The sequence below is a fragment of the Gymnodraco acuticeps genome, unplaced genomic scaffold (genome assembly GCF_902827175.1).
Source record: "Gymnodraco acuticeps unplaced genomic scaffold, fGymAcu1.1, whole genome shotgun sequence".
Classification (NCBI taxonomy): Eukaryota; Metazoa; Chordata; class Actinopteri; order Perciformes; family Bathydraconidae; genus Gymnodraco; species Gymnodraco acuticeps.
This window is the reverse complement of record NW_022990583.1, coordinates 2,464,654-2,474,144: the sequence shown is the minus strand read 5'-3', so window position 1 is coordinate 2,474,144 and position 9,491 is coordinate 2,464,654. Positions and strand designations below refer to the sequence as shown.

General features: G+C 41.2%; 1 protein-coding gene across 4 annotated transcripts in view; it reads left to right on the top strand.

Annotated features, from left to right (window-relative positions):
* The first annotated feature begins 1,007 nt into the window (after positions 1-1,007).
* zgc:158766 (uncharacterized protein LOC100009641 homolog) overlaps positions 1,008-9,491 on the top strand; it is a 41,582-nt gene continuing 33,098 nt past the window's right edge. The window contains exon 1 of one of the 4 annotated variants that reach the window (XM_034228169.1): positions 1,008-1,080. The gene's annotated coding sequence lies outside the window, so the exon portion shown is untranslated. Of the gene's footprint in view, positions 1,297-5,298; positions 5,482-6,638; positions 6,987-9,491 lie in introns of those variants that run through there. The other 3 variants (XM_034228166.1, XM_034228167.1, XM_034228168.1) reach the window with 3 other exon arrangements.

The following is a 9,491-nucleotide window of genomic DNA, read 5'->3' as shown; positions in this document are numbered from 1 at the left end:
AAGGGTCCCTTGAGAAATTGTAAAATTCAGTAGGGTGACAGGCAATTCTTAGATCTGTTAAAAGTATAAAGTAAGTATAACAATTGAATACTTATTAAGGAGCCGAGCCAACATATGTATAGATGTATAGAATAGATACCGTTTCTTATCCACATGTAAACGAGTTGCTCCACCAGCAAAACACAGAAGCTTGTTATCTCCCTCAAATTCACCTATTCCATTGATTTTTGCATAAAGATTTATTTTATCTTGACCTTGGTAACAGCTGTTGACAAAAAACTATCACCTTAAGGTCTAGTTGGTTAGTTGTTCATGTGTCACATGATCTTCATCTGTGGACAAAAAGCAGAAGGATATTGTCAACTGCTGCCCAAGGGTCAATAGTTCACCCTGAACCTTAATATTAAACATATTTGAAGCTGTCGGAGTTGGGTGAGGTAAACACAATATTAAAACAGAGCTATGATCAGCTGTGAAAGCACAACATTGATTGAAATATAGCCTATGTTTTAACTCAATTGCTCAAGTGAGTATGTTGTCATTAAATTAGGCTTTAAATTACATGTCTGCTTCCTTCCTCTAATAGGTCTAGGAAACGTGCCTCTATGTTATTGCATCTATTTCAGGTATTTCCATCAGGGGGTCAAGTTGAGCTGTCACCTTTCTGAGCATGCCCTGTTCACGTGACCATAGATGTTACAGTCAGTAGGCTATACCTACCTGTCAAGTAAAACCCTTCTACAGCCACATGTATGCTGATTCTCAGCCATATTAGGCATGTGTTTTCCCGACGACCAGATTATTTAATGTATTATAATTTAAAGCTGTTGGCATAATAGTTTCTTTGTGTCGTTTCATATCAACGCGCTTTTGTTAATTGCCAGCCCAGCTCAGAGAAAGCAGCATTCCCTGCTCCGGTCGTCAGGGATTTAGGGAAGGTCTGAATCCGAGCCCCGACTGAGACAAACAATGGCAGCTATGAAAGGCGAGGGGAGGGTCGGCCTAATGCAAATATCCACTTTGTGCGCCTTGGAGAACCTGCACTAAACACTGACAACTAGCTACCAACTTCCACTCAAAGTGAGTTCGTGTTACGCCAACTGTTAAAGAGTTACGTTTTTCGGTATTTGTCTGTGCATTTTGCGTACATGTACATCTGCGGACATAGTTCTCACATGGAGGGGGTTTTGCTTCAGCAACAAGTGGCAAAGCGAAGTGGAGACTGTTTGAGGAGACAGGACGCTGCAGCATCTCTGAAATGTGCCAAGTGCACCTGCTGAGGGACGAAACCGAGAGGTAGGAAACATATGGCGTTCAAAAGTGCAGCATCACGATGTAGCATGTACTGAAACTTTAGCCTGCTTCATAAACTCTCTCTCCTCCACTTTCCTTCCGTCGTTTCAACTTTTTAAAAACCCTTTCTTTCACATTCCTCACCGCTTCTTTTCATTTCTGTTGACGTGTCTAGTGGAAAACTTTACTTCTAATATAGGCTACAACAGTTTTGTTCGACCCACCTTTTTTTCTGTGCAGCTTATTTAGTGCAGCTAAACCTGTCTCAGGAAAACGTGATTATCCTCAGACCATCGATACGCTGGCTTTCATTCAAGACATGCAAGGCTTTGCAACATAATAGATCAGTGGGAGCCTGTCTGCCTGACGTGGGGCTAACGGAGGGGAATCCCACTTGAATGTTGATATTGTTGGGTATAAAACAGACAGCATAGTACATGCAACATTTGAGATGGTCCCCCAAATGTTTAATTGTGTGCTAGAAAATGCTATACAATTCAGGTTTTTTTTTTTAGCACTAAGCCCTATTTTGCCTCATCTCTGCAGCATGCACTCTTTTGCCAGCGGTGAGCATAATGTGATGGAGTGAAATGCTACTGTAAAATCCCAGAATATCCCCCTGAGAAACATCAAAGCAGACCCAACATGAGGCCTTTATCTGAACAATTGCTCCATTCTACCCTGCACCCAAACCCTCCCTGACCACCCCCACAACCCCCTATTCCCAATTTCCACTTGATTAAGCCCTAAACTGAGCAGAGTTGAATCTGGAGGGAAAATTGTCAACTAATTCTGACTCTCAAGTTCTGACACAAGAGAAGGAAGACTGTTTTCTCAGTTTTTTTATTTGATCTGATTAAAAAAGTTGACAAGTTTTCCCTGGTGGCTTCAAACCCATATTGTGGGACTAAGTGTGAGAGACACCTCAAAGCAAACTAAATGCTTTCATATTATCAGTTTAATAATTCATCTCCTGTTGGATTATTCTATCCTTAGGATGCACAAATGTGTTGCTGTACACTGTGTAAAATACAACAAGAATATCAGTTCTGCATTAAAAGTTGTTAACTACTGATTAACAACAACATTGACATGTAAGCATAATGCTACAATATTTTAGCTGTGTTTCACACCAAAATCAGATTGCTAGCAACCAGAGCAGATGTTAATTATCAAGCAAACATAACAATGCATGGACAACATGTAACATGGTTGTTTATTTTGATGTGGACACTAGTTTTCAAGGATTGGTGTGAATGCCACCAATGCAGTTTATGACAACTCTTTACGATTCAGGCAAAGATCTGACAGCTTCTCTTTGAGTGGCGCTTTATTGCTGTTTAGATCCCTCCTCCCTGTGCCACTAAACTGCAAGCTCAGGTTTCTTACAGAATTTAACAGCAGGTTCAAATCCATTCCTCCCTACTGATTTTCTGTGTTTGTAAGCAATTATCTCTAATGTCGAGAGCACGCAGATCACTGTACACATTCTCTGTCTGGTGGTGAGGTTGCCAGGCGATGAGCTGCTGGACGCAGGCTGCTCTGGAGGGTCTTTTCTCCCCCAGGCTGCTCTCTCCATCTCATTCTGTCTTGCAACCCCCCACCTCTCCTCTTAGCTTGCGTCTCCTCTTCTGCATACTAATAGATAGACAAAAAGCTGATTACAAACCAGGACTGTCAAACTGATTATTAATATTCCTCGCTTTGTGGTCTTTTTTCAGGGGGCCAAAGTTTATGGTTCCTTCCTCTTTTGTTATTTGTTATATTTATGGTTCTCACTAAGTCACTGTGAAATACAGTAGACAGTAAGTCTACCAGCCTGCAGTTACTGTTAGCTGCATGTGGTCTACTTGTATTCAGCAAGAACATCTTTATGTTGTCCACCAGAGGAGGGCAGTGTCCAAGTAATGTTGGGAAGCAGTAAACTCAGTTGTGGAGTAGAACTTCTTCTAACTGTTTTTGCTGTGATGTGCTCTGATACAAATGTTTGTAAAACCTCTTTTGGAGCTACAAACTCTTTGCCCCAGTCCCAGCTATCAGTCAAAAGAGACTATCTCCACCTCATCTTTAAACAGGAAGTATTCATTACTCTGACAACAACTCACAAACAGATAGAGTGTTTAGTTTATATAAGAAGAGACGCTCTCAATTGCAAAAGACGACCAACAAACCAACAGTCAGTTTGATGCCACATCAGTGCAATAAGCAAAGGGGCATTTGTTTTGGGGTTATTTTGTCTTTTGGGAATAAGGATTATAACAGTTTGACAGCACAGGAAGAGCTCAGTGAATTTCTTCTCTGCACAAATCTGAATGTTACGCTTTATGAATGTGTAAAGCTCAGTTTGGATTTAGCTTTTGGTCCAATCTGTAGGCTAACTTTATCTAATGCAGATATATAAACATAGCTAAAGCAAAGTATAGAAACTCAAAATGTTGTCATTGAGGAGTTACTCAATGACAGAATCCCTCTTCCTGATAGGCCGTATCCTCCAGAGACAGGTACAATTAGAGCTATGGAAACAGGAAACACCTCGCCCTCCCTATCGTTTTCTCCCTCCTCTCTCCCCCCCTACACTCTCTCCCTCTACCTCCTCCTCTCTCTCTTCTCAGATGTGCATTTATTTATACAAATTATCAGGTGCAGAGACTATAATGAGTCCTGTGATGGTTATCAGTTTGTCTTACATTCTTGGGTTTACTGGAAATGAGGACATGGCTTGTGCCTGATTATTTTTTCTCCATAAAGCAATATGTTGCACATTCAGTTAGGACAATTTAGCAACATTGGACATTCTCGCTCTCATGTTCATGCCTGATAGAATAAAAACCCACGTATTCTCATCATAGCTTGTCCTTTTGTGTACCTACCTTCTGACAAAACATCTAATATAAGTGGCACCTTGAGAAAAATTGTGAATAAAAATGCTATGAAACAATAAAAACAACCACATCTCACATTTGAGAAACGTTTGTACCCAATAGAAGAAAGCAGACATGTGTATCTGTATTTGTTTCCCAAGTCATTAATATGACATTGACTGCAATGTCCCACTGTCTAAACCTTAATCCTCCCACACTCTTCAGCTTGACTTGCATCACAATGCCTCTGACTGCCAGTGATTAATTGGTGGTGGATATTTACACGCCCTTGTTTAACCCAATGTGAGGGATGCAGGAGAGGGGCCTCTAATTTCTGCTCCTTCCTCAAAAGATTAAAGACCCTGTGGAGACCAGGTGTACACTTCAGACCAATGATTAGACACCCATCGCGCTTCCCTTCATCTTAGACCAAATACACGTCTTGCTCGTGCACTCTGCCGCTGTGAAGGTGCACAGATTTACATTTAGAGCAGGAAAGCTTCTCCTGACGTCCAGTAAAAGGGGTGCATCAGCAGGTAACCCAACTCCAACCGTCTCTCTTTCTGCTCGGGCACGCAGAGTTCAGGAGAGTGAGAAAAGTCAGCGCTTTTTATTGATTCGGAGGAGCGGCTCCTACCTTTCCCCTTCCTGGTGAGGAATGCACACCTGGAGGTGTTTGCTGAGTGGCTCTAGTAATCCATATAACAATGCAGGTTGACATCTGGTGCCATCAGGTGCACTGGAGGCCGTTTGCTCTGACAGGCGCTGCATTGTCTCTGAAGATCAGTGTGACTGTGATGTTGTTGATCTCTGTAATCCTTTATGTTTATTACTGACAGCACAGTAGGGAGTCCACAGGGTTTAAGTGCTTTTTAAATTAGCAGAAAATGTGATGAAATTATGGAATTGTGTTTAAAAGAATAATAAACCTCTCAAGCATAACTTTTGTATGAATTAAAGAGCATTAATTGGACAGAAAGCACAGGTTAAGTGCAGTTGGCTAGACTTTGTTGACATGGCAGGCCAGCTCTCGGTTCCCCTCGCAGTGTACACACACGAGGGAGATGGGTGCAGATAAAACGACTAGGTCACGCCCCGCCGAGGAATTGGGATGCCTGGGGGGCTGGGAAACTTTCTGCCTGGCTAGCTTTAATATTGTGATTCTCCTCAGTCAACATAGCCGTGCGTTTGATGGAACATGTCAGGGTCCTCCAGGACTCGGGGGCTGGTCCTCTCTGGTTAGACAGCTGTCAGCCCGCCAGAGCTCAGAGAAGCAGAGACTCCTCCATGTGTTGTTCAAGGCTTCAAAGCAGGACAGCAGAGTGAGGTGAGTGCTGGATTTTAAAACAATCCCATGCTTTAGCTGGGATTCATTTGTGTCCTGTGTTGGGTTGTTGAGTCAAGTTGCGCCCAGTGATCTTTGGGGCATTGTTCTGTTTTGGGATGTGTTTTTTGTTTTTAAGCCTGCTTTCTTAAAGGGTGAAGTTGAGTAGGAGCCATTGTTAATTGCACTTAATCTAAGAGGAGAGCACTGTTAAGCTTTATTATTGCTACTAAGGGATGTTGGTCTGTGTTGACGGTTTAAGGTGTTGAAATTGTTTATATTCAAAAGGAAATGTAGAATCTATGAGAGTTACGCTAAACTACTAAAAAGGGGTATTTGTGGTTAGTTTGTAAACCCTGTAAACACATGGCTTGATTAAATAATACAAATGTAATATTACTAATGTCTTATGACCTGCTTATGGAAGAGTTTCTATTGTCTATCTTCAAAGAAATTAAATAAATGCAATACGATACAACAAAAACAAAATGGTTTATCTGACATAATAAGTGAGTCTACAGTATTTAGTGGATGTTTTAAATGCTTGTTGAGACAGATGTACAGGTCCGTGGTAACCAAGACAAGTCTATGCAAGGACAGTCAAATCTAACATCAGTGTGTTTAATAAAGGAGAAGATTTGTTTCATGACTTACCTTTTCTTCTGCCCTACAGCACGGATTAGATTAGATTCTGTGCGATTAGACTTTAAAGGGGAGGAAAGCTTGATTACTGTAGTTTTAGACCCAGGATTACTTATAAAAACATAAAAACCAAATGTTTTACAATATGAAGTTCCGTTTCGGTTTGTTCTGTTTGTCTACAAATACATTTTTGTGTCAGACTGAGCTTGTCCTCTCCTTGACTCCTTGATTATTTCCACTGTGGGAGCCTCTGCTGTAACTCGACCTGGCGTCTTCCAGACACCTGTGCTCGCGCGCTCAGAGAAAACACTGGCTTTTGTGTTGGAGTGAGACGTCCACACGGCAGGGGGGCTGAGGTACATTAGGCGGCTATGACAGGTGGCATGCTCTTCCTCTGCTGCCCCGCAGTAAGAGCATGAAAGTGGTGTTGGTGGAACAGCTGCACCACACAGCCATGGTGGTGGGGGAAAATCTCTTTCCTGACAAAGACATCCGAATGTCTCATACAGATTTGGGACTCAGAGTTTGCATGGCAATGGGGACAGGGGGTTAGGGTGCAATGTGGGTGCTTGTGTTTGTGTAGCTGTGTGCATTTGTGTAGCGAGGTAATCAATCTGAGTCCTGGAGCCCAACGTGTGCAACTCTGTCCGTCTGTGAGAGGAGGAACGGTTTTAGTCAAAGCCCCCTTTAACTGCTTTTACTCGCCTGTTGGGACTGAGAGGGGACAGAGGGGGTAGCAGCTCAGCCTGTGTGAGGCTGGATGGTGATGTGAGTTCCCATGGCTGTGTGAGGCGGTCAGAAGGAGAGCGATGACTCGTTCACTCTGTCCCCTGTCATCTGGTCTCAGCTTCTTTACAGTCTGAACTGTAAGTATAACATTTCTAAAAAAGTGCTGTACTTTTCAATTTGTATCCTACCGTTCCTCTGTTATTTATATGTTAAACAGTGACTTCTGCTATAAGAGACAGATATGGTAATTTTGTATTTCTCATGTACTCGGTTACTTTGGTAAGCATGAAAATACATATGTACTTTGGATATATATACGACATTGATAATAATTTCCAAATGATTTGATTTTTGATTTAAGTAATTTATAAGCAAAACTGCCAAAATGTGATGTTTCAGGTTATGAAATGTAAGAATATGCAGCCTTTTCTGTTCCTGCATTGTTTTAAATGAAATACTGTTGGTTATTACTGAAATACTGTTGGTTATTAAGTCAGACAAAACAAGAGGTTTGGAGATGTGGAGGGTTTTTTGTTTCGATAATCAGATTTGTCCACAATGAAAATACGTGTTAGTTGAAACCCTAGTTGTTATGGATTGCCTTGATGCTCAATTTAGATTGATCTAACAGACATTGTGCTACTGTTGGACATGTTTATTTAAATAACAGTAATGCTGTGGTGACAGACATCATATTTCGCCTTATCTATCACAGTTTCAAATATATTGCCAAAGTTTAAAAGAAAAGAAAGGGGTGAAGTTTAAAGTTTTCATGCCAACAGTTGTTGGGTGGCCTGTGTTGCACTGTGAGGTTGGTACGAAGTGAGGTAGGACCAAGGTGTCACATTCCACAGTTTGGTGTGTGTGTGTGTGTGTGTGTGTGTGTGTGTGTGTGTGTGTGTGTGTGTGGTGTGTGTGTGTGTGTGTGTGTGTGTGTGTGTGTGTGTGTGGTGTGTGTGTGTGTGTGTGTGTGTGTGGTGTGTGTGTGTGTGTGTGTGTGTGTGGTGTGTGTGTGTGTGTGTGTGTGTGTGTGTGTGTGTGTGTGTGTGTGTGTGTGTGTGTGTGTGTGTGTGTGTGTGTGGATTCATCCCAAATGACCACCCATCCATTAACAACAGTGCATGTTCTTGATCGAATCATTCCTACTTTTAGAAATAAAATACAAATGAATCCATTAAAGAGTAAAGTTTGGTTGTTTTTGTATTGGTCCAAAATGGACTTGAAATCTTTGAATCTTAATACAAACAACAACTACCCCCTGACATCTGTCTCTGATGTTTATCTCTCGAACTACCCTAACATATAGCGATGAAAAATGATGAAACTGGAGCTCTCATGTCATCTGACTAATTTGTTCCCCTGATTGCTTTATCAGATGGCATGCCCCTGGGACCGCCCTATCTGGCCTTTCAGATCACATAAATATTGTTTACCAGAAGCCTGCTTAAACGAGGCTATTTTAAACCTCATGCTTGCTTGTGGAAGATCAGCAGGAAAAGTTTAATTTGTGTAGTTGTACAAACATTTTAGTTTACATGGAGTCGATGTTTTACTGTCCACAACTTTACTGCGGTATTGAATCAGACCACACTGTCGATAAGAACGTATGAAGCTCACAAATGGATTTATTTTTGTCTTCAGCACTGTGGACTAAGTAGCACACATTTAAAACCTACATTCATGCTCCAGGATACATGTTGTTGACTGTTTGTGCAGCAGGGCTTACTCTGGACATAAATCACCGGGAATACAAACACAGCTGATGCCTCCTCTAGTGGCCACAGAGGAACCACATGTCCAAATCCTCAAACAGGACATAGGAAGAGGGGACAATATACAGTAAATAATAGTAACAGAAGTTGTTACTTATCACGTGACCATACATCTGTTCTGAGTAAGAAGCTTTGAATCTATACCCTTTGTTACCGAATATCCAAAATGTCAACGTGGTTAGAAACCTGAAATATTTTATTTATTTGAATCATCATGTTGTAATTTAATCATATATCATTTTATATCAACTAAGTGCAATTTGATGTTACTATTATCAACAAATGCAAACGTTTTTGTAAATAGATTTTCTGTAAGTATATTCTTTTAACTATAAGCATAGTGCGTATAGTATAAGCAATTGCTGATTTTGCAAATGTTCTCGCAAGGAATTAAATCCATTGTGTCTAAAACAGCCTTTAAAAAACAAACACATTGTGTACACCGAACATGGCAGTTTTATGGCTCATTTAATACATGTTTATTTAAATGAGCCATATATATATGATTTATAATCTGAACATTGTTCAATAAGCTTGAAAAAACACACACTTGTATACAATGTGAGATGTGAAGACTTTGGAGCTCAGTTTAGTTACTCATGGTTCCTTAGTGGCCATGAGAAACAAGGTTCCCAGTACGGCGCCTCGAGGGACCTCTGCTGCATGTCATTCCCCCTCACTTCCTGTCATCTCTCTACTGTCAGACTCAATTCATTGACTTTAGAATCTTAAAAATATAATTCCTCCCTATGTGGCCATGACGGACACGACTACTGCCTCACTCCTGCTGGCTCAGTTGGCTGACGCGCCTGCATCTTGGACATGTGCCGAGCCGAGACCTTTGTGACTTCAATATGAACCGTTTTGTCG